The 26,283-nt window shown below is 36.0% G+C and overlaps 1 long non-coding RNA gene across 8 annotated transcripts in view; it reads left to right on the forward strand.

Annotated features, from left to right (window-relative positions):
* Positions 1-26,283, forward strand: part of LOC145673399 (uncharacterized) — an 80,163-nt gene that overhangs the window by 20,917 nt on the left and 32,963 nt on the right. For all 8 annotated transcript variants that reach the window (XR_014128761.1, XR_014128754.1, XR_014128755.1 and 5 more), the window contains 4 exons: positions 8,974-9,282; positions 15,507-16,698; positions 20,524-20,739; positions 22,591-22,750. This is a non-coding gene — a long non-coding RNA (uncharacterized LOC145673399). The remainder of the gene's footprint in view (positions 1-8,973; positions 9,283-15,506; positions 16,699-20,523; positions 20,740-22,590; positions 22,751-26,283) is intronic.

Raw genomic sequence — 26,283 nt, forward strand, 5'->3', positions numbered from 1 at the left:
CTGTTGAATCCAAAGGTAGAAGTCTGAGAGATCCTGAGTTTTGAATTTTGTTCGAAATGGATAAAACCCATTAATAATTAACCAGTTGTTATTTTGTATCTTGAAGGCAAAGTTCAGAAAATTGAAATCTTAATACATGATACTATTATATTCTAAGAATACGATTGAGGATCGGTATATGTGTGAAAGAAGTTATGGTTATTTGGTGCTACGTTTAAATTTAGAAAAGTGTGTGTTTCCATTTGATCCTGTTAGTACATGTTCTATGTGAAGTTCCATGCCCATAGTATACAAATAGCAAGGAGGAAAATTGTATTCAAAATATTGGTGAGTTAATTACTGTATTAATTAATTATAATGAAGTAAGATTGATATAAGTAATTAAGAATGTTCATATTTAAAAATTCTTACAGATGATATGTAATTTTCTAGTAAGTTACTGTCATGAGCCTAATTGCTGAAAAAATATATGTTTATTGAAGTAGCCTCTTTGGATGGAATTCTTTATCAGCAGTCTTTATATGTATTATTTTATTGGATTTGTTATAAAGTTAATGAATAGTACAAAGGGTATTATTTTCCCGATTAACCATACTATTAAGTATATTTACGAGTAGTAGCTGTATTCACTCGAATAATATTTTTGAACTCAGGATTACTATATATTCATTTAACATTGTTTGTGCTTTAGATAATTTAATTTCGGAACCTGCTATACGTTATAAGTGTGGATGTGCCCGAAGGGTACATTTGTTCTACCTAACGACGGCTCCATTCAATCACCTGTGGGGGATAATGGGCGGAGGTCGCGTTACAGTCAAAAGCTTCGTTTAGTGCATGAATAGGTACACAATCCAAAGGCATTATCATTCAGGCTTTGTGAGCAAAGTCAGACTCGGTGTTGTATTGTGGGAGAAGAAATTCGGATCCTAACTTTTTCAGATTTCTGGCGAGATGGAATAAACACCCAAATAACTGCACATCTGGAAAAACTTCCTGTACTGCTTGAAATAGAGTTATCTCAAAATCTATTGTTGTGGACTGTGGCTGAAAGTTCGGCAGTTTTGATTTTAAAGCTGAAAACAACTTCATATAGACACGACGTTATTTATTCGGCAGTAGACAGTAAAAAATTGGTAGCACAAATCCACGTCGCTCTCCCATCACTACAAAAATTTGGGAATACAAGGCAGGCGCTTGACAAAAGGTACCGTCCATGTAAAATATTTTGCATTGTCCAAGCCAGTTTGAGAATGTCTCTCTTCCGAAAACAAGAATTCCAGCTCTGGTGACGGATTAGAGAGACCAAACATAGAATTTCTTAACTTTACTGTAAAAATAAACTCTTGTTCAATAGGTTTTGCTGCATTATACAGATCACCCAATATATCGTATACTTCACTATCAATTATTGAAGATATTGTCATCGAGCTCTATCCACAGGTCGATTCTCTGTATTTAATTGGCGACCTGAACTGTGACCAAACTTGCATAAACAAACCTGAAACGGTATATTTAAACTCAATATTAAATAGGTTAAATCTTATTCAAATAATTAATGAGTCTACTAGGATAACTGAAACAAGTGAATCTTTGTTAGATGTTATTGTTACTGATAACAGAGACAGACTTGCGTTGCATGGTGTTAGCCCCCCTATTGGAAATTCTGATCACTGTGTTATATACATGGTTCTTGATATTAATAAACCGCCTAGCCCGAAACCTGAAATTCTTAGCTGTCGAGATTATGGTAGTTTTGATGAAAATCTTTTCTTTAGCGATGCTCAATACATACACTGGGAAAACATTGAGCCATTTGAAACAATAGACGGTAAGGTTTCCTTTGTACAGGACGCATTAACACATATATTCGATGTACATGCTCCTATTAAAAAGATCAAGCTTTCTAAAACTAAACTCCCATATCTCTCAAGTAATACCAAGCTATTAATGAAATTGCGTGATCGAGCACATCTCAAGTTCAAGCGTACCAAAACCCAACAAGATTGGGAAGAGTTTAAAAGGCTTAGGAACTTTACAACGTCAGTGGTTCGACAAGAAAAAATTGCTTACTTCTCTTATCGTATTAAAAACTGCACTGCAGTTAAAGACAAATGGAAAGTAATACAAGAGCTGGGTCTTTGTAACAAAAACAATGATGTAGCACTTTCCAGTGAAATCAATGATCCAAATGTTATTAATGATCATTTCGTCAGTCTTCCTGGTTTGCCTCCTATTAATTCTGAGAGAGTTGACAATCAAACTAAGAAATTTCTGTCTAAAAAACATCCACAGCTACAGACAACATTTCTATTTAACCCAATAAATGAAGCCGATGTGAGAAAGGCGGTACACAGCATAAAATCTAACTCAGCTGGCCTTGATGCAATAAGCACTAAAATGATCAAATTAGCGTTGCCATTCATACTATCACCTCTAACGAAAATAATTAATTATTCACTAGTTAACGGCTGCTTTCCTACTGCCTGGAAAACAGCAAAAGTGGTACCGCTACCAAAGAAACCCCGCGTAACTTCCTTAAACGAGCTACGTCCAATTAGTATCTTACCAATAATGTCAAAGATCGTAGAAAAATTAGTAAACCAGCAATTATACGACTATGTAAATCATAATAATATTATCCCTATTATTCAATCCGGTTTTCGTAAGCATCATAGTACTGTCAGTGCGATGCTCGAGGTAACAGATGGGATATTAAACGCAGTTGATAACTCTCAAGTTGCAATCATAGTCCTCTTAGACCTAAACAAGGCCTTCGATCTAGTTAATCATAACCTGTTGTTGGCTAAACTAAGGTATTATAAATTTTCTGATACCGTCATAAACTGGATTGAAAGCTACTTACTAGGCAGGAAGCAACAAGTATATCTTAGGACAGCTCAAAATCCCTTATCTTCGGCACTCGTTATAAACAAAGGAGTACCTCAAGGATCAATCCTGGGTCCCCTTTTATTTTCTATTTACATTGCTGACCTCATAGATTCCATTAAATACTCTACTGTGCATTGCTACGCGGATGACACACAACTTTGCATCATGTCATCACCACAAAATATTGAACAAACTGTAGAACTTGTTAATAGAGATTTGACCTCTGTATCTGAATGGTGTACTGAAAACGGTCTTGCCATCAACCCAAGTAAGTGTACATTTACGATTATAGGAACCTCACAACAGTTGAGTAAAATCAAGGCATCGGATCTAAAAATAAAAATTATGGACACTTATATTTCTTACTCTACCCATGTGAAAAGCTTAGGACTCATATTGGATAAGGAACTAAACTATAATAATCATATATCTACTCAGTGTAATAAAGCTATTACTTTATTACGTCGACTTTACAAAGCCAAAGACTTTCTATCTCAGTCTATGAAATTATATCTCATACAAGTTCTTGTTTTACCGTTATTAGACTACTGTGACGCTGTATATGGACCATCTCTCTCTGTTTACAATTCTAAAACTATACAGAAAATACAGAACTCGTGCATTAGGTTTGCCTTTAACTTAAAGAAATTGGAACATATCCTACCAGTGCTAAATAGAAACGACATTTTAACAATGTCGAGAAGAAGATACCTACGCTATAGTTGTCTGATATATAAAATCCTTAAAACTCAATCCCCACAATATTTATATTGTAAATTTACAAAGCGGTCACAAATTCACTCTCACGTTACGCGTAACAGTGAGAAATTCAATGTACAAAGACTTAAACTGAAGATAGTGCAAGGATCATTTTCTAGAGCAGGTCCGAGAGTATGGAATGCGATACCAAAAGCTCTCACGGAAATAAAGTCATTTAATTCATTTCGAAATTCATTAAAATCACATTTGATGAAATCCCAGCGACTGGCCTCTGGCACTTACGACATGTACAGTTTTATGTAAGAGCTTAGCTAAATCCAACAATATCGATACTTTTTATTGCATATGTCACTTGTTTATTTTCTGATTTATTCTTTTACTTGTATTTTTTTAAAGTTTTTTTTTCTGTTCCTTTTGATGTGTAATGATTAATATTGTATTCTTTTGACAAAGGTTAGGTGGTAGAGCAGCCATGGCTGAACCTCGCCCGCTTCAATAAAGACATTTTCATTCATTCATTTCATTTCATCTCCTGTATCAATGAGTAAGAACTTTTTGGAAGTTCCGGGGCTAGGTCGATATAGCGTATATTCATGGGGAACAGTGAGTTCAGACAAGCGTCGAGGCGGAAGTGGGGCAGCGTGAACGTCGTTTCTTTTCCTTTGCACTAATTTTCTAAGGACATCTACATTAGGCATCTTCCCTAGGACAGAAACAAAAAGCTCCTGGATTTCATTTGTAATAATCTGAGATGGCAGTTCTATTGTTGTCTCTACCCTGCATTTAATTGCATTTCGAACTCTTGCAACGAAAACCCCCATAGCATCACTGTCATGGCTGTGTGGTCGTTCATTCTTCGTAGCACTTGTGAAGAAAGAAAGAAAGAAAGAAAAAGAAAAAAAAACAGCAGCAGTGCACAACGGTAGGAGCATTCAATACCTTTGAAGTACGGTAACAAATCACTGGCTTGATACGTACACTAACACGCCAGTGGCGGCTAATGTTAGTGTTGCAGCGTTGCGCAACGACCAAAATATTTCAGAAAAAAATATTATTATCAATAGTAGTGAAGAACAGAAAAAAATACTTTTTAATACGCGCATATATACACTTTAAATAACATATTTTTTACTTATGTAACTATCCGTTTCGTTAATCCCTTTTTAAAAGCGAAAAATAATTCGTCACAGAGTCTCTAATTTATATTGTGTTGCAGCGAGCATACAACGACCAGATTCCTTCAGCGCGGCAATTGGAGCAAATGTTAAGTCTCCTTTCCCCTATCTCAGAAGTTAAAGAGACTGGTCGTTGCAGTGCTTCTGCAACACAGCACAGTTTCCAGTGAACGAGAAGGTTTTTCGCGCTAAATAAGATTTCTGAATTTTCTTTAACTAGCAATTACAAATGGAATTTGTTTTTATGCATTCATATTTTTAAATTACGGGACCATACTGAAGCAAATCAATATAACGACAATTTAAAAAAAAAGTGATTGCAGAATTACAAAATAGGAAAGAAAATATCTAGTAGAGGAGAAAACAAATGAAAGTAGACCCGCATTTACAAGTTAATTTTTAACTTGTATTGATAATAAGGGCTTCTTCTTCAGTAATTTGTGAATGAAATATTAATAAGTCAGTATGTGGAATCGCTCCCCTCCCCCTCTGTGGATAGTATTTTAGTATAAACATATTTCTTTTTATAAAATAAGTATATTTTATACTCTTGATAATTTCAACATAAAACTGTATGATGGGGAACGCCACATTGAATTTGGGACTAGTTAGGAATGCTCAGGGGCGTAGCCATGAGGGGGGGGGGTTCACCGGGTCCGGACCTCTCAAAAATTTCGAAACTTGACTAACATTTGTAGACTTTCTTAACGAACTATACTTGTTTAACAGGGAAACGATTGATGTAGGTTAAATATTTTATTTTACGCCTCATCATATACTCTTCTTTTCTTATAAAAATAATCGTTCTATCATTTTTTCAAAAAAATATAAGTGACAGTAAGTAAGAATTACTTATCCCCTTTTCGGGTGCAGTATAAGACAGGTTCCATATTATGTAGACGTATTGGACCTCCCTCAAATACTTTGGACCCCTCCCAGTTAACATTTCTGGGTGTAGAACTGGCAGTGCTGTTTGTTTTTAAGTTCTTTGATTTTTGGCTTCTGTTACATGCTGATCCTTCATCTGGCGAGTTTCGAAGTTTCCTTTCCAGAACATATCACGTTGGTAAGCGTTGCTTTGCCTCATGTGGAAGTATATTGTGTTCATAGTGCATTGCGTAACAACCAAGACGGATGATTTGGATTGGAATTTTTTTTCTTTTACGCACTTGTGTGTGTGTTGATGTATGAATATGTGACATTCGGAATTCATATACCAGTACCTCTTTTGTATCAGCTGGTTTGGTTTTCAATTATTAGGTTTAATTTTATCGTGTGAGCTTTAATTCTGTAAATAACCTACAAATTCTGAATGAATTGTATACCATGACTTCTGTAAATAACCTACAAAAAACATTGACCAGCTTTCAACTGAGGAAAAATTTGCAATTAAGGCTTAGACAAAACAAGCAAAGGGTAATTCAGGAGAGTGTTCGAAAAAAAAATCCAGTTTAAATTTACAGGATATCTTATGGCAGTAGTGTTGTTTGCACCAGATACATTTTCTCAATTTATTTTAAATTTTCCTGGATAAACTGTGAATAAAGTGTGTTCAATGTACATTTTTTTATAACACTAATCTCTGGTACGAACTCTCTTCAGTCAACGCTGAAGAGGAATTCGGATCACTGTCAGGGACTGAGTTTGCTAGAATGAATCGTTTGCAATAATCTAGAAAAAATATTAAGTGAATCTACAAAGCTTCTGAAATTAATATTAACTGTACCTATGGCGTTAGCAAAAGACGAAAAGTTTTTTTCCACATGAGAAAGAATTCACACTTTCAAGGAATTGAATGTCCCGAGAAAGGTTATCACCATTGGTTATGCTTTCCATCGAAAAAGACCTGACAATAAGAAAATGAAATGAAATCTTTGAGTTTTACGTCCCACGGTTATGCCGGTTAGGCTAAAGGAGACGGTGATGATGAGTAATGAATGAAATGATGGAATGAAGAAAGTGGGAGAAAACGGGAGAACCCCGAGAAAACCCACGCACACGGTGTTTGTCCACCACAAAGTTCACTTGGCGGGGGCTGGGATTGAACCCGAGACCCCAAGCACCAGAGGTGAACGCTCTACCATTGAGCCACCGCGGCCCCCACCTGACAATAAGAATATTAGAGTTCAACCAGCATGTATTAGACAGATTTGCTCCAATCAAAGAGAGAAGAATGAACTTACTAATTAATTAAGGTGATTAATCGGATTAAATGTTCTTCATTTTTTATTTTTTAAAAACAGAATTTAATTTAATTTAACATGTCACATAGCATTTGCATCTAAAGTTATGCTGATTAGTCAATGAGTCAACTTTATATCTTCTGTGTCTTATCGTTCGTACTGCAACACCCGAAACCACAATCCACCGGCCGCCACTGTAACACGCATAATATACCCAATTAATTCGAATGTAACACGTGTTCAAATTTAAGGCACACCGGAATCTTCAATAATAATAATAATATCTTAAACGCAAGACTTGCAACAAGACCAAGACGGGTACCTATGCAAGAACAAGACCAAGACTGAGTGTGCAAGACCAAGACCGTGCTAGTCTTGGTCTTGCTTTTGCTCATCACCACACAATAGTAATCATACAAACTGTGCAGGCAAATTTTCAAAACTGCAACCTGGATTGGTGGCGTAAACCTGACACAATGCATTTTTTTTTTTTGAATATGTCAAAATTAGGTCTATATAGACACAAACAAACTTGGTGTGTTTAAAATTCAGAATTTTAAAAATTTATCTAAGGACTTCCCATAGTTATACTGAGTCTGGGCATTCGTTTGTCAAAAGATACCCATACCAGTCCTAAACAAATGCCGTAAACGCTTAAAAGAAGAAGAACTGCAGGTTTACTTTCTCAGTAATAATGAATGGGTTTCGGAACGTGCGACGGGTACAACCCACTTATTACTTTTAATGGCCAGATTAGGCTTAATCAAACAAATTGTGTAAGCAAATTTTTAAAACTGAAACATGGAAACGTAATTTGAAATTCCAAAATTTTAAAAATGTAGAAGACGGATGCCCAGAGTGCCCCCGTTCATACTTGGCCTGGCCATTGGTCAAAAGGCGGCCAAACTAGGCCTAAACCAAAGCCAGAAAAACGGAAGTACTTAGCTATTTTTTAAAAATTAATATTACTTTTCAAAATATGTATAAGATGAACATTCATTGCACTTTTTTACATTCAAGCGATATCGCAAACATTTCAATAAATATTACGAACGAATATAATTATTTGTTTATTGATAAACTAGTTAATATTGCAGTTCAAATATCGAGTTATGTCCTTGAACTATGTATCAATAGCTTTTACTTACCTGCCCAGTTGTGGCGTCTGTGTAAACACGAGCTTTACACCTTTCCGCTTTTCTTTCACATCGCCAAAAATTTTTTGTTCCATCCACACTACCCTTTTTCGAAAACATAGTGAAACCTGTTGTCTACTAATTTAAACCTTATCCTTTTTGATAACACTTCCATACTTCACACTGAAATCAGATTGAGGAAACCACATTTCATAACCACACTGACTAAACAAACACTAAAATCGTGCACAAGCCGACTCAAATATATAGGGGGCCTCATTAAAAGTAGGCTATCGAAAATTAAACAAAACAATTGAAGTGTTTTGATTGGCTGTTTATCATGAACAACGTGTTCTGATTGGTCCTAGAGAGCCAATCAAAGCTTTCTTTGCTTTCTCGTCTTTCACAACTTTTAGTTAGAGAGGATGGTGCATCAAATGCAAATTTTTAAAGATAAAACTACATGATTTTTATTTAATTTAGATTAATAAATAAGATAGAAAATAAATAGATAAATGAGGTGAGATAAAGAGAGAAGTGTAGGAAATGTATATATATATATATATATATATATATATATATATATACATATATATATATATATATATTTGATTCGCGCTTAGTTTTCAGTGCCTAGCTTACTTTATATGTCGTAAATTGTGATTTTAACTATGTACCTTGCGCCCAAACAGTAGCGCCCGAACGTAGCACTCAAACCACCGATGCAATTAGAAAATAATTTCACTAGCTACAAGAGTTACTGTGTGGATAATCTTAGTTCTTCATACACTTACAAGTTTAATACTTTACATATGATTTTTTTCTTTTATCTTAAGGTTTCTTAATTATTTTAATTCTATTTTTTAGAAACATGGAACCAAAGAAATATCAACAGTGTTCAGAACACTTTGAGGGAAGCTGTAAAAACATTAAATGAGGGAATGAGCTACTGTGCTGCTTCAAATAGACATTTGGAATTCCAAGAGGTACTTTGTTGAATAAACATAATGGACAGAAATCATTAAACATGAAATAGGAGGTGCTACAGCATTCACAAGAGAACAAGAAAGTGTGCTTGAAGATTGGATAATAGTAATGGGGAAAAGAGGATTTCTAATTTCTAAAAAGACCCTTTTGGACTCTGTTAGAAAGTTAGCAGTTGAATAAAACCTTCAGGTTAGTGGTGGTTTCTCTAGTAAAAAATGATTTATGTAAAGATACCCCAACTGTAATATTTTCGATTGTACAAGCTTTATTTTTAATGGACTTAAATCTGATTTAAGCTACTCACTGAGCAAAACAGTACGTTTATTGTAAAAATTATTAACGCATAACAGTTTCGCCAACTATCTACTTGAGTTCATCAGACATTATCTGCTGATGTGTCACTGGAAGTAGGGAGTCTTCTATTGAGCAATTTGATATAGTAAATTTGAGGATTGTTGAAAGCAGTGCATGGAGATATACAAAGTGTTCCGAAACTTTGGACTGACTAACAAGGGAAGATTCCAATTTGGTGAATTCAAGTGCTGAAAATGATTGCTAGCACTGGATTCAGCACCAAAAGAAACATAGAAAAAGAGAGTGTTTAATGGCAGACCGTATACAGGGTGGGAAACAAGTGAGAGCAAAGTGCAAAGATAGAACGTAAAAAATATCTAGAAATGCGATGAGCATATATATATATATATATATATATATATATATAATCTGTATAAGGCATTCCATAGTGTATTTTACTACTTTTAAGCTACTTAAAGATGTTATGAATAATTATCAGTGGTAATAACGAAGGAAGAAAATGATTCTATGGACGAGATTACATTAAAACATCATTTTGTAATCAATCACAAACATCGTAAAAACAAATTCAAATCCACGAAATATACTAAATTTAATTAAGAAATAGTTTCAACCGTAATTGTTAAATCTGGCACATTAAATGTTCAAATTGGATTATGAGACCTTAATTAATCATGTTTCCAAATAGACTTAATTTCTAAAAAGAAACTCTTGGCACATTAAATGTTCAAATTGGATTATTATGAGACCTTAATTAATCACGTTTCCAAATAGACTTAATTTCTAAAAAGAAACTCATCGGACAGCTTTTCAGTATATTTTCTTTACTTTATTTTCTACTAATTTTCTCTTCTACGCTTTCTCTCATAGATTCTACAATACATAAATATAATAATTTTCTAATTGTTTATGATATACAACTTTATTTATTAAGAAATTTTGAAATTTATTTTTTTCAAATAAATGTTTTAAAACTAATACATATTTGCTTATTTAGCCATATTTGTTTCATTATATGATATTGTTACATATTACAAATTTAAATTACATACAAAGCTTTATTTCTTTATTACTACATTTACTACTTTTTATCGTAGTTTTTAAGTTTTTCATAACTTTGCTACAAGTTATGTGTTTTTTAAAAAAATATATATAAAACTTATATTTTTCTAATTTGTTAACATGGTTAATACACGTTACAATTTTTAAATAATATATGTAGGTTAGAATTGTTCAATAATATTAGTAATGTAACAATTAACTCCCAGAAGATTTGGGGTTCAAATGTATTCTAGATCTCTCTAACTTTATTTCCAAATTTCAATGCTCTTAGTGTACTAGATGCCGTCAGAAATTATAAAAGAAAAAACTCTTCTAGTTCTTTACCAGTGGGTAACGTGCCCATAATAGCGGCTACGTTCCCTCGTTGAATAGCCATGCTAATGCGTTGAATTAGAAAAGATTTAGCTCGAGTGTCTCCTGATTTAATGGATCCTAGGATCCACTAGATTCAATTGCTATTGCAATAAACCAATACTTATCTAGAAAATTAACGTATTTATTTCTCTTTTCTTTTGCTCTTCGTGCAGCGATAAGTCCTGCTTTGGTCGATGAAAATTATAGATTGGAAAGTGCATAAGTGTCTGAGCAAGTGAAATCCTAAATCAACGACTTTCCTTGCTTCTAGGGCACTAAAGTCATACCATCCGGCCTTTTTCCGTCTGAACGGCTGCACCCAATTGGTTCTCTCACTGCTAGCACCCCTGCGGATGTTAAGGCCCTCAAAATGATGTCATTCACATTCGAATGGCGTGAATGTCTGCCGGCACTGCTTTTGCATGACAGACCGTGTAAACCTCTTTTATCTACGAGAGCGTTGCAGCTTGGGCAGTGGTGTTGTTCGCATATATTTGCTCCTAGTCGAAGGGCGACGGACACTCGTAAGCTTTCGTTGTCTAGGTGTAGGCCGAAAGAAGGTGAAGGTAGAGTTTGAAGCCATGCTCCGTTTTCAGGGGACATGACAGCAAGTAATCTGGCCTTATCTTCGATGTTATTAGGAGTTTGCAATAATGAATCCAAACGGTAATTCACGATAGGCTCGTCCCAGACCGACTAATTATTTCGACTTTCGGGAGCCGTGGGGTCTGACCCAACTAAATTTGACCATCTTGCTATGCAATCCTGCACATCCGGGTTAGTGACTTCATCTTCTCTCTGAAGGAGGGTTCCAATCAGTTGTCTTGAACTATAGAAAGAGGCCAGAGAAGACGGGATAGCCAAATTATAATTTTCCAAAATAACGGTACTTTCGGGCTGATACTTTGATGATTGATGAGTGGCGTCTGCCACAATGATGTTCCAACAGTCTTTTTCCATTGCCTCCAAGTATGGGAAATGTCGAGAGAGATAAGCACATAGTTAGTCATTCTGATGTTTCTCGTAAAGTAGAGCAGCAAGCATTCAAGCAAATGGGTAGAATAGTAAAGTTTTTTTTTTTTTTTTTTTAAGTAATCTTTTCATGTTTCGTTATCATTCCTTGTCATCTGCTGTTTATTAAGAAACCAGCAAATAGTGATAATCAGGTCCATTCCTCGTAAAAGTAAAAACCTCAGAAACAGTGTCATCTTACATACTCTCAAGAGTGAGAATGTAGGCACGGAAAATTTCCAAAATCTCACCTTTCAATTGTCCTAAAAATAAAGAAGTCAACTTCTCAAAGATTATCTTAACATTGTTTAAAGTTGCTTATAGACGGGGCAAGTATTGGCCACTTCCTCACTTTTCCGCAAGTATGCGTATACATTGGGTAAGGACTTGCCTCAAGTAAAGGAGTTTTACTGGCGGCCAGTTAGTGTATCGTCAGTTGGTGAAGTTTTGACACCATGTGTGACGTTGATGCCTTGTCACTACTACATCTCTTAAAAACGAGTCAGCTGCCGTATACTATGCCAACTTCGGCTCGTACACTTTATCTGAACCTTTTCCGCTTGATTTAGATTCAGTAACTTCAAAAAAAAAAAAAAAAAAAAAAAAAAAAAAAAAAAAAAAAAAAAGCCTGTAAAAGGTTCTTATGGATTTGATTTTTGATCGCAAGAAATTAATATCAGTTACCACAATATTATCTTGTAAAAGGTCTTCTTGTAACTTTTTCAGCACACTTTCATGTTTAACACGCATGTCCCACGTTCCATAACAGTTTGTAATTTTGAAATATATTTAAAAAGGTAATTATGTCATCACTCCCCCACTTGATAACTGTCTTCTTCTCAGGAACATCTACAGACATGTTTAATTACAAGATTTCAGGACAAATAATCATTTTTTTTACTTCCGAGAACCGCCTACTGGCCGGAAGTGCAATGTTTTGACCAGATAGTTCTGGCCGCCAGTACTCACGTGACGGACGACATGACGCGCTACTTGCCGATCGCGCGCCAGTAAATCAAACATGTTCGAGTTGTCTGCCCGCCAGTACCTACTTGCTGGTCCAGTGGAAAGTACATCTATAAACGAAGATAGTAGGTGCTAAATTATTGACGGCCTGTAACTTGCTCTCAGTTCTGGCCTTTTATTTGCCCCATCTATAAGCATCTTAATATTTTAATTTTACCTTCTGATAATTTCCATGTAAACTAAACATTTTGTATTTCATTTATTTATTCTTGTATATTATCAAATATTAATGGTAATCTTTATAAATTGTTTAAACAAGTTTTATAATATGTGTTCAGAAAGTAACTACGCAGTGCCATGTTGTGGTGTGCTAAGAAATGACTGATAGGATTGTCAATTAGTAATACAACATTTTCAATTGTTTAACATATTTGAACCATATTTGACCAGGTATTTGTATTTGTTCACATGTCCAGTTTGATTGAAGACCAACGTTTTGTGTGACATCATTGGGATCCCGGTCACCATGCTAAGGATTGAACAAAGAGTCTTTCTTGTGTAGCTTGTGTTCCGCAAGGGAGACACGTTTACCTCAGTAGTAGAAGCTGCATTTGCAGCAAAGTTCCCAGGAATGAAGATGCCTAACCACAATGCTGTACGGAACCTCATCACCAAGTTTCTAAAGACCGGAAGCGTTCATAATGGTCCAAAATCAGGTGGGCCGTCCACAGCCACATCCGCAGAGAAGGTGTCGGAGGTGCAAGACGTGATGCTGCACAGTCTAAAGAAATCGGTTAGACGACTAGCTCAGCAGGCCTACGTGTCCGTGGGTTCTGCTCACAAGATTCTCCGGAAGTCACTGTCCATGTATCCGTATAAAATTTCGGTCGTGCATCAACTGAGAGACACCGATCGCCCGGCGCGTGTGAACTTTCGCAACTGGTTCCTGTCCTTCCTGCAGGACAATGGTGAGGGGATTCTTGACAAAACGTTTTTCACGGATGAGGGATGGTTTCACCTCTCCGGTTACGTGAATAGCCATAATAGTCGTGTGTGGAGTACGGAGAATCCGTATGAATTTCATGTGTCCCCACTGCATGATCAAAAGGTTGGTGTTCGGTAAATGCATCATTGGGTTCATTTTCTTTCAGGGCACCATAAATGCAGAACGATATTGCACCTGCATTTGGAGCCCTTTCTAGGTTAACTGAATGAGGACGAAATTGAGAATGCCTGGTTCCAACAGGATGGAGTTACTGCACATACCACCTACAAGGCGATGAGCTTTTTACAGGACATCTTCGGTGACCACATCATCTCTCGAGGACTGCCTCCGCGTTCACCCGACTTAACTCCACCGGAGTACTTTCTATGGAGCACGTTAAAGGGAAAGGCTTATGAAGGCAATCCGCACACTATACAAGAACTCCAAGTTGCACTTACACGTCACATTTGGAACATCACTCCCGATGTTCTGCAGAACGTCTTCAAGAACATGCAGAAACGTGTGCAACCGTGTCTTGAAGTGCAAGGGGATCACTTCCAGCATCTCCTATAACTTCCATGACATTAAAGTTTAGCTTCGAGTTAATTTAAGCTTTTTAAAGTGGTTCATGGAAAATAAAATACGGCAAGTTATGAACTGCATAGTTACTTTCTGTACACCTTGTATGTGTATCATCATTTACACATGCCCTTGCATACACACATACTTATTTATTCTTTATTGTTCAAAGTTACTGAATCATCTAAGTTAGATGATTACTCTTGGTTCACGTGTAATAATGGTTTCTTGGTTTAAAATATCATACAGAGTGCCCCCCAAAGTAAGGACAGAAATTAAATCTCAGTTAAGATATTTTATTCTTGCTTACTCGCACAGTAGGATGTGAGATGATATTTCGAGTCACAAAAGTCTTCATTTCTTTCCTCTTCTCACTCGTAGCGCATATCGCGAATGATGGGGGCAGAATCGTAATTATTCCTACTCTCTGTGCTTCGAGTTGACATAATCTGTTTTTCAACTCATCTGTTTACGATCGACGACTTCCTGTGCTTTGAAGTTGTTGTTGTTGGGATGTTGTGCAGAAAGCCGTCTGCTTTCTACACTAGCTCAATGATGGCGGGCGCGTATAGTAACGAATAAATATAAATATCTACTTTAATATATAATATTTCAATAAACTTGAAATATTTCCTTAAATAAAATTTTCTAAAAACTGTCATAATCATGCTTATTTTATAATTATAATAATATATAATTGGTAATTATAAATAATTATTGGGTAATTATAGCTGCGAAACAGCCAAAATAACAGCTGTGCGTTTGAAGCTGTCCAATTCGGGACATGGTAGGAATTGGTGGCAAGATGGTAGTAACGTGACGACGCTGAATTAGTGTCATTTCGTACTATAAGCCAAAAGTAAACCTGGTGTTTAAATAAATTGTTGTTAGACTGAAAGTCTGTCATTACAATGTGTAAGAGGATAATTAGTTGAAATGTATTAATAGGGAGGAAATGAAAGAGATTATACGGCAAAAATATAACTTATTCTAATAGTAAAGTGTAGAAAGTCTCCTTAACAGGATTTCAAACAAGTCTTCTTGACTTTTCACATAAACTTTATTTACTATCACTGAAATATAATAAATTCACTCCAAGAAATACTTTTTTTTTTTTTTTTTTTTTTTAATTTCATTGTAGATACGTTTGAAGATACAAGAAAGAAGCTTTACAAAGTAGAGCACACGTCTGATCTAACTGATGGTGAAAGTGAGCCGCTTAAATGGTGTCGAACAGATCCTCAGAAATTTCATGATGACTTCTCTTCAGATAATGAATATGTTATACAGTAAAAGAACGTCAGTTAAAAAAAAAAAAAGTTCGTGATTTCTCTGTTCCCAGTTCCTTTGGAAATGAGACTGTTCATGAATATGGAAAATTGCTTGCAGCGTGTAATAGACACTGTGGAAGTTAAGCGTGAAATGATTAGTACATCTGCTAAATGTGTGCTTAGTTCACCAAGAAAATCAATCCGTCGCCGAAGTCTTGTACTTACCGTTTAAAGAAGTTCGCTGGGTAGGATATTACGTGTGCTTGAGGTTAAGACGTACAAGATGAATATTGTACATATTTAAAAATTGATGATTTCGGTGCCAGATTTTTTTTTTTTTTTTTTTGTGTGTGTGTGGCTGGTTGATAGACAATTTAAATGAAAATCCCATATTTTTATTTCAAATTATAATGTCAGATGAAGCTAAGTTTTTCTTAAACGGAACGGTGTCTTCGTTACATGCACGGTTTAAGGGACCTAGTCCACCGTCTGAAAGAATTGGACGCTATGCAGATTAGAGGGGTATTATGGTATGGATGGGAGTAACAGCAACTGGTGTAACAGGGCCGATTTTCTTCGAAGGAAACGTTAATCAACTTACATACCAAAATATGTTGCGAGAATTTGTTTTCCCTGATCTTGATAGCTTAAATCTTGATCCACACAATGACATGTAGTTTCAACAGGATGGGGATCCAGCACATCGTACTAGGGCAATATTACAAATTTTGAGAGGAAGGTTTGAAAAGCGTTTAATAATAAATATGGATTGGATCTAGAGTGGCCAGCTAGAAATTCAAATCTAACCCCATGTGACTTCTTTCTGTGGGATTTCTTAAACAAGAAGTGTATAAAACCCCTTCAGCAACACTTGAAGGACTTCGACAGTCGATACAGCGTGCCGTTGAACAGATAACTCCGGACACACTTGAAAAAAATCTTCACAAAGACTCTTATACACAGAGTGAACTAATGTTTAACACATCACGGAGGTTACTTGGAATAAATTTCTAACTACTTGAAGATTTACAGTCTATAAGGACGTCAGTGCTTGCTGTACAGGTAAGACAATATTTCAAATATTTCTGTGTAGTAACTAGCTATTAATATGTTTCAATAACGAAAAACGTCTCGAATGCAGTTTTGCAAAGCTAAGTAAATAACAAGCGATGGAACTCATATTATGTTCTATTCATTGTTTTAAACATCACAGAAACAGATACTTACCATTGCCTGCAGTGTCTGAAGCACAACATTGGACTGCTTCACCTTATGGCAATTTTGACCTTTTCATTATGGTCATACATACCCCGTGGAAGGACCTTTCTGCATGTTTTCTATGACAGCTCCAATCACTCATTTGAATGTCCCAGTTTCATACTTGATAACATATATGAAATTTTAAACTGTGTGACTTTTGTCATTTTATGACATTGTTGACTCTTTCTCCATGCTCATACATAGCCCTTGGAAGCACCTTTCTGTGTCTGTACTATGGCAGCGCAAATCATTCTTTCCAACGTCGCAGTTTCATACTTGCTAACACATCAGACATGAAATTTTAACTGCGTGACCTTTGACCTGCTATGACATTATTGTCTTTTTTCCTATGCTTATACACACCTCTTGGAAGGACCTTTATGCATGTTTTCTATGGCAGCTTAAATCATTCTTTCATACATCATAGTTTCATACTTGCTAACATCAAATATAAAATTTAACCTTTGTGACTTTTGAACTCTGATGATATTACTGATCTCTTCGCTTTACTAAAAGGGGTATTCGATAGATCCTTTATGCATATGCTCTTTAACATTATCTTCAACTGAATTAATTGTGTACAATAAGCTGTTGAAATGAGAGCTTTGTCTATAAAGGTGATCTGCTAGAGGTCACCGAGTCATGATTGCCCACATTCTCGTAATCATATTGTTTCGGATCAGAATTTATACCAATATACCAATTCTTGCTAATGCCATGTGAGACTATTATTAACATTGAAATCCCATAAGGAAATCCCTTAATGCATTTTGACCTCTGACCCTGTAACTCCACAGACTAATACCCGTGATTTCGTTTTGCTATCAGACAAAACTTCTGATCTTCCTCTAAATTGCCTGCAAATTTCACAATTCTAGCTTTTACGAGTGCTGAGTACTATGAAACTAAAGTTTACACACGAATTATGTGCCAGTCTGTAAATGATATTAATATGCCGGTGGCACCTTTTAACTGCAAGGTTTCGAACTGCCAGTGTTCTGCAAAATGCACAGAAGAACTCCTTAAATTTATTATGTAGTGTGTTCAAAAAGTCGCTCTGCAGTGGATTATGGCAAAGAGATACATAAGGACGCTCCACTCGAGTAAGCGTTGAAAATAATTTAGCTTAAAAGCACAGATCAATCTTCCTACACATTTTTGCGAACACCGGAAGTGATGATTGATGATTGATAACTTGTAGGTGCTTATATGCGATAGTGCTCTTCAATACTTTAATAGTTTTAGGTCTATTCTGATACTGTTCAATGAATAATGTTGAACTACTTTCCAAGTAATAATGTTTCATATGTTCTCTATATTTGTTACCCACACAAAACACATGTTCAGCCAGAAAACACTTGCTATTTCATTGTTAATATTGTTAACACACCTCTGTTACTCGACACTAGATAGAACTCTGACCAACCTTTGAGCACAATAACTAGTTACAATGTAATGCCAATCGCCTTTCTTTGTGCAGTATACATCTCTTTCAAATTAAAGGTTAAAATCTAGCTTCGTTTCTGTCTATGTCAGACATTTGCATAATATAACGTTCACATACACAAACAGAAAAGGGAATGTTTCAATCCTTTTCTGATATTAATAAATATCTACATTCACTGCGGAGTGACTTTCTGAGTGCACTGTATTAGTTACTCATTTTCCTTTGCTATAGTTTTCTTTCTTTCTTTTTAGAGCTCCTCCGTGGCTAAGCGGTTAGCGTGCGCGCTTTTGGCGTGGGAGGCCCGGGTTCGATTCCCGGCGGGAGCTCATGTGGTTCGGATTTCACGTTAATCAGTAGGTCCACGTTTCATATAGCCTCGCTGCTGAACGGGACGTTAAACTCAAAATCAACTCAACTCAATTCTTTCTTTCTTTTTCTTTTTAATGTATTTTTAATTTTGGTTATCACTCATTGTTTCAGTCGAATATACTACGACTGAATTTTACAGTAGACAAGATGGTCAAATAGCTAATACGCCTGCACCAGGATTTCATTTCCAGTTGAAATCCTTGTCTTGGAAAGAAACCTTAGTAATAGTTTTGATCCCACTTCAAAGAAAATCACGTCTTATATAACCTCGGCCCTGAAAATTTACGGTAGATCCTAATTAATGAATCCAGTAATGCTGTTGTGTTTGCAATAATCACTTCGAACTGCTCACAATCCGTTGGGCATGAAGGGTAAGGGGAAAAAACAAGGAATGTCACAAAACTGTATTTTCGAGAAAACGGCGTTTTAATATTGAAAACTGCGTACACAGAATAGGGTTATGAAATCTTTTACCACTTTTTACATGAACATTTCTACATCTACGCATGCATGCCATAGACAGTCAAATAGTACCAAGAGTCACCAACAGATAGGACAAAGCACCCGAAAAAGCACATACATGGACATTCCTTGTTTTTTCCCCGTACCCTTCATATGTAAATAAATGGAAACAAATAATGTAAAACACTTCAAATTATTACGCTTGCATATTAGAATTAATTCGCTGTTATCTGTTTACGGTGAAAGTAGAATCTTTTTTTTTCCGCTCTCTGAAGGCATTAATTTTGGTATTGAAAAACACTTATAACCTTAGTACAGAATAGTCTTGCCAATTAAAATTATGTAGGGGCATGAGAGGATGATCCAAATTAACAGAAAGTTGATTACTTACCATTAAGAACGTATACGTAAGAACTTTGAACAATTATTTATTCATAAACCGGCTTTAGATATGGGTTTTGGCAACATTGATAGACTGGTTACCTACCTTCGATGTATTTTTTAGATCTGGCAATAGTGACGTACCATAGACATCGCGCTTCCTTCAGCTCAGTTCATTCTTTCGCACTGTGCTCTGCTCGTTTTTTTTTTTCTTTCTTTTTTTAAGCACACCTATCTCTTACGATACATATAACTGGTGGTATGTATTCCTTTTTCCACACTGTTTTTCTCTCATCCATTCTTATTCTTGTTACATTACCAGTAAAGACAGAGCTGTCTTGATGTTCCGATACGTTTGGAGAGTATTTAGCTATTTAGCTACTTGCCAATGTTTTTCCCCACTAGTTTAATATACACTAAAGATTTCATCATTTCATGTATGTACCTTTTATTTATTTATTTATTTATTATCTTATTATTATTATTATTATTATTATTATTATTATTATTATTATTATTATTATTATTATTATTATTATTATTATTATTATTATTATTATTATCTTTAAATGCTCACAAATGATTTCCATATGCTCATTCATTTCTTTTAACTATTTTCCTAACTTGCAAGACTCTTGTAAAATGAACACTCAAAACCTTTCCATTCTACAGAAAGGAGGGCGGGGGATGGGATATCTTATATTGATGTAATGCAATAAGATCCTTGGCTGTTATTGGTACATTAAACAATGTCATGACATTCATTAAATCAGCATGATTTATGATTTTTTGGCCTTTGCTGCAAAATAAAATGTTAATGTTTTCTTTTCCTATATTAACTCATCCACTTTGGGTTGTGTACATTTCTTGCGGCTGCGTGATATATGTAACTGAACTAATAATTCTAACTCCGAACTCTCTTCTTTGTTGACGTAAACTATTTTTAGCATTTTTTTTTTCTTTCCCAGAGTTCAGAAATTCAACTGTGCATATTCTTCCGATCATAAAAGCCATGTTACAAGAACATGGTGAAACATTACAAATACTTTCGGACATACCAGTTGCCGTTGAAAGGCAGGTGACTTACTACTGAGGAAGTACTTGATGATCTTCCTGTTGCGAGTATTGAAACGTTAGTGACGCCGGAGGAACGTTTGCAAGACTCGAACTTACATGAGTCTCTGGTAAGTAGTATAAATAGTGGGTGAAAACTATTGATACCCTACATGCCAGAAGTGAAAACAAAAACTAACACGCTTTAACCGAAGTAACTACCGTCATTAACTTCCATTTCGAACATTAGAACAAGAATAATACGTGCTAAAATATGGAAGTTAATAACTGTATTGGACTGTGTCCATAGGTTTATTTAGTTCATTCCAAAGAATCGCGACGGAACGTAGGTTCTATATGTGTATTTGACGACACTAATTAATTATTTGTAATTCGCACTATATACAATATAAATGTTTATATTGAATTTGTTTCAAGAATTATTAATGCTAATAAATGTTAATATGTTGCGCTATGAATATAATGATAATTATTGTTTGACCGGCTGAGCTGTTTGCTCCAACTAACGTTTCATTGGGTCCATTTGCCCACTGCATGTTTTCGGTATATTTAGAAAATACAAAAAAACAAACATTCTTTAGCTCTTCCTTTCTTTCTGTCCGCTACCACTACAATAAAATATTAAGTTGATGGAAGGCGAGTGAGCAGTCACCAAAATTCTTAAGAGTGACTATTGGAGAGAACGAATCTAGAAGTTCCTTAGTGCACAAGAAATACACGACTAGTACAGTGAAACCTCTCTAAAGCGGACAGCCGTGGGGAATCCAAAAATTGTCCGCTATAGAGAGGTGTCCGCCTTAAAGAGGTTTCAATATTTTCATACGTCAGTTAGTAAACAAAGTAATATTCAATTAGAAAAAATATTTTTGCATGAATCATGTATTTACAAATATTACAGAAATGTTACTGTACCTGCATTATTCTCCGCCATCCAGTACTCTATGTTCGAGGCACAACATGGAAATAAGATGTTATAGCTCTCTCTACTTTACATTTATCACTACTTTGTACGTCTTCAGTATGTCGCTTTAATTTGTGGGTTAATTGCAGTCCAGAAGTGTCCTTTTTGAGACAATATGCATACCTGAGGGCAAAAAATATTAAACTTGTCTTCTGGTTGGTTAGAGATTCAAACGGGACAATAGCATAACGTCTCATCCCAAACGGCGGGCAACTGTGAATCATTTTTGTGTCTAAAACAGCTTGGGTGGGAGTGGGATGCAAGAAAAGGACATAAGAGTGTTGTTAAACAGAGACGCTTGGTCTGGGTTGCTGAGCAGATAGTTGAGGGGGCAAAATGTTGTCGCAATGCCTCCTTGGTGATATATGTATGAATTACTAAAAATGCATTTTTTCTACACTTTCCAACTTGCTTCTAGAGAAAGCGTCCGTAATATGGAGGTAAATAATACCTATAAAAGACAAAACAGACTGTCCGTGTCCGTACTAGAGAGTGTCCGGTTTAGAGAGGTTTAACAATATGTCTTTTCCTATTACAGCGTTTGGGAATTACAAAATATGTCCGTTACGCGAGGTATCCGCTTTATAGAGGTGTCCGTTAGTAGAGGTTTCACTGTAATTAGGTCTCTTGTTTCGGAATTCGTAGATCCCTGGTTCAAAGTCAGTGCCCAACCACCTTCCAGTTTTTTTTTTCTTTCTTTTCTTTCTGAGCTCTATCAGCCGAATGCAGATGATTCCTTTAGGTAAAGATCGCTGGCTAACTTGTTTCCAGTCCCCTTCTCATGGTTAATTTTTATTACAGTGTGAATTACTCAGCTACATCTGGATGTCAGGAGTAAGATTATTTTAATTACATGGTCATTCTTACGTGACGTTGTAATTTGAATTAGAGCTTTTTAACAATTGAAGTGTAGATTTTTTTATTTAGTCTTCTTATTCCATTCCTAATGTTAAATAAAAGTTAGAATGCTCTTCATGATGTTATTTTTGTTCCTCTTTAGGTGTGTTAAGTCATTAGACTAGGTGGGAAGATGCTCAACGAAAGTACAAAGAGTACTTTACTGAAAGTACTAACAAATGAAGTGGCTAACCAGTACAGGAGGATAGAAGCAAAGAAGGAATATGTATTTTCGTCATTAATGCTAATCAAAGTGGTTTTACGTAAGTATATAATTCAACAGCGATTTTTTTTTCGAACATCGCGACCTAGTGGCATCTCTAGGGGGACATTAGCAGATGAAAAAAAAAAAAAAAAAAAAAAAAAGAAAAGGGCAACAGGAAAAATTGTTAAAATATTTTTAAAAAATAATCGGAATTCGGTGTGGATTTCCATAATTCTAAGCCGTTACCATTATAAGGATTTCCAAACTATGCTGTGCACACGTGTCGGAAGTCTTATAGAAAGGCTTTGTCTGTCGACAGGTATAAGAGCAATAACAGTAAGATATATCGAGATGCGATTTTTTTTGCAGTTGATTCAGCGTTCCAAGAATAGGTTCCGTCTCCTCCATTAACTTTCTATTCAAACTAGATGTGGTTCAAATCAATCTTTTCCGGTTTTAACGTTTATCGCCATAGAACGAAAACGGTAACAGGGAGTGAGAAGCGGTTTTGCGAACGATTCAGCATCGCAAGCCATCGTCCCGAACACTCTACCAAAACCGGAAGTGGTTTAAAGGACCTATCTGGTTTGCAATAAGGACCAGACTGTGTCACGTGATCAGGTCAAAAGTCACGTTGCGTGCTAAACCAAGTCTGGAGACTCCAAATCTAGATGTATTCCAAGCACGTAAATTCCGCATGGAGCGCCCTGGGTGATTCGCAGAAGATACATATACTTTATCATTATTACAACTTTTACTCAAAAAAACTTTACTTTTGACAGTGTTCTATCCATATTTACCTTACGTACTATAAATCATTTTCAATTTCTCCACTATGCCTTTGCAATAAGCTTTCAATTAGCTATCATCTTATTTCAGTTTTTGAGATATGTGGACGACTTCATGTTTTTCATTGATTTTCCATTGATTTTAATGCGCATTTTTCGTGATTTTTGACTATGTTCCATCCATTTTAGGACAATTTGCTTTTGGAATATAGAATCCGCATAGTCTCGTCTACATTTGAGCTGAATTTCAGCGAGCAATCCCGGGTTCGATTCCCAGCGGGGTGTAACAGCTTTCTCAGGACAGCCATTTTGAGTGAGATTTTTCCTGGGTTTCCCTTATTCACACCAGGCAAATGCCATGGACTTTGTGGTGGACAAACACCGTGCTCGTGGGTTTTCTCGGGGTTCTCCCGTTTCCTCCCACTTTCTTCATTCCACCATTTCACTCATCTCTCATTATCGCCGTCTCCTTTAGCCTAACCGGCATAACCATGGGACGTTAAACTTAAAGATTTCATTTCATTTTTTCCAGGCAAATGCCAGGATTGTACCTAGCATAATGGTCCCAGGCCGCTTCCTTCCCTTTCATCGGATAGTGTGCTCGCCAAGGGACGTCATCCCTCATATACGTGACTGGCTAAATATCCTTAGATGCCGACAGCCCAGAAATCTAATTCCTAATCCTAATCTCTGTATTTGAGCCAAGTCCCTTAAAGTCTGTTCACATTATCGCAACTTGATATGCCCTTTAATACTATTTCCTGTTTTAAAACTATAAAACATATCGAGATGCGGTTTTCTGCAATCTATTCACTGTCTCAAGAATAGGTCTTATCTTCCTCGTTAACCCTCTATTCAAATCGGAAGTGTTTCAAATTAGCCATTTCTAGTTTCAACACTTATCGCCATAGAACAGAGATGATAATTTATAGTGATAACGGTTTTCTGCAATCGATTTAATGATATCAAGAAAACATACTGTCACAATCCTGCAACACTCTACCAGAACCGGAAGTGGTTGAAATTTACTAGTACATCCGGTTTCAGTAATGATTTCTGAGAGTAAAAACAGTAAGAGGTATCGAGATGCAGTTTTTAGCAATCGATTCAGCATTACAAGAGTAGGTTCTATCCTCCCGTAACCTCCTATTGAATCCGGAAGTAGTTAAGTAGAAAGAAATGTACCATTTCTAGTTTCAACATATATCGCCATAAAACAAAAACACTAAGGCATAATGAGTAATAGCTTTTGATATGAATTTAGCGTCCGAGGAACAGGTTCTATCTTTGTTCTTACTAATATATTGCAACCAGTAGTGTGCCGATGCTTTGCCATCAGTTGTAGCTCAGAATACTCATTAAATGAATGCAACAAATTGGGGATGAAACTGATGCACAACACGGTACTTAACTGAGAAATTCTGATTGAATTTAAATAAAATTCAAATGTCTTAATTTTGAGAGTGACTAGTTTGGGAATAGGTGAGAGAGAGGAAGGATATAATTAAGAAATAAAGGAAAAGCACTAGCCTGACATTCCGTTATGCCTGGTAGGTCGTCCTGGTCATCTGAATGATGAAAGGTTTTCCGTGGAGGAATCTGGATGTACTGGAGTCAGCCAACAACTGGAACTCAATCCTGCTGGACTGCTAGGTGCGTCGAATTCTCTCTGCGATGATGCGCCTTTTATGATGATATTCTTCTACACCTTCATGCCACTACTCTGATGTCAAACTCAAAATGTGTCTGCGGCGATGAACCGGCAGAATGGTATTCTCGGGACATGAAGTCGGTCGTCCTCTAATGGTGGGATCTGCTTGCCTCGTTGATGATCCTGCACCTTCCTAAGCTTCGTGGCAAATACCCCTTGTCGATCTGTCCTTCATGGTTTTGTCTGACTGTAAAGTGATGACTTTGGCGTTCAATGAACGGGGAAGTATGAGGCTATGCTTAAAGGTATGCGGAAAGGCAAGAAGGAAACTAGTCGAGTTTATTGACAATTTCGAAAGTGAAAATTAACAAATATGTGATTACAGAGGCTGTCTGGGAATGTACAATCTTAATAAGTTTTCTTCCGATGAATTTTAAAGAGTTTGTAGTTCTGTCGTTATAAATGCAATTTAATAAAATAATTGAATTTAGCGAATTAAGTTAGGAGTTTACACAATTATCACATGGTCACTTCATATCTAATACACAGCTACTTAACAGTAGTTATAGATGTACTACTTCAAGATTGAGTATTGAATTCGTATAGCTTAGAAGTCTTCTGTAGTTTCACTGTGAAACGAACCTCGTCTTTTTCAATATTAAATAGAAATTCTTTGAGCGAGATTACAGGGAATAAGAGAACGCACTGAAAAAGAAGGAACTATTTCCCACAAAGCAAAATAAATGTACATTTTTTCTTTCCTAAGTCTTGTAAATAGGGCTACAGAGGTATATATATTTTTCTTGAAAGACATAATATGTCAGTTTTTATCTAGGCTGGTGAGTCGTCAATCGTAGAAAACAGACCTGGCTCCTTGCAACTATTGTTTGTTAGTCTATTCACAGAGCTGAGTTGTCCTGACCTGATGTCTCGTCATTGCAGCTGCGATTTGTTTCTTGCACACACACTGAGAGAGGGAGAGAGAAGGGCAGGGCGGTTCCATTTAGTTAACATTTGTTACCAAGAATGAAAAAAAATGAGTATTGTATTGTATCTTTGAGTTTTACGACCTACGTATCTGTCCTCTAGGCCAGTGGTTTTCAACCTAATTCCTATCACGACCCCCATTTCATCACATCCTCTTGCCAGCGA

Source organism: Thermobia domestica, chromosome 16 (assembly GCF_964235325.1).
Source record: "Thermobia domestica chromosome 16, izTheDome1.hap1.1, whole genome shotgun sequence".
In the NCBI taxonomy this organism is placed as follows: domain Eukaryota; kingdom Metazoa; phylum Arthropoda; class Insecta; order Zygentoma; family Lepismatidae; genus Thermobia; species Thermobia domestica.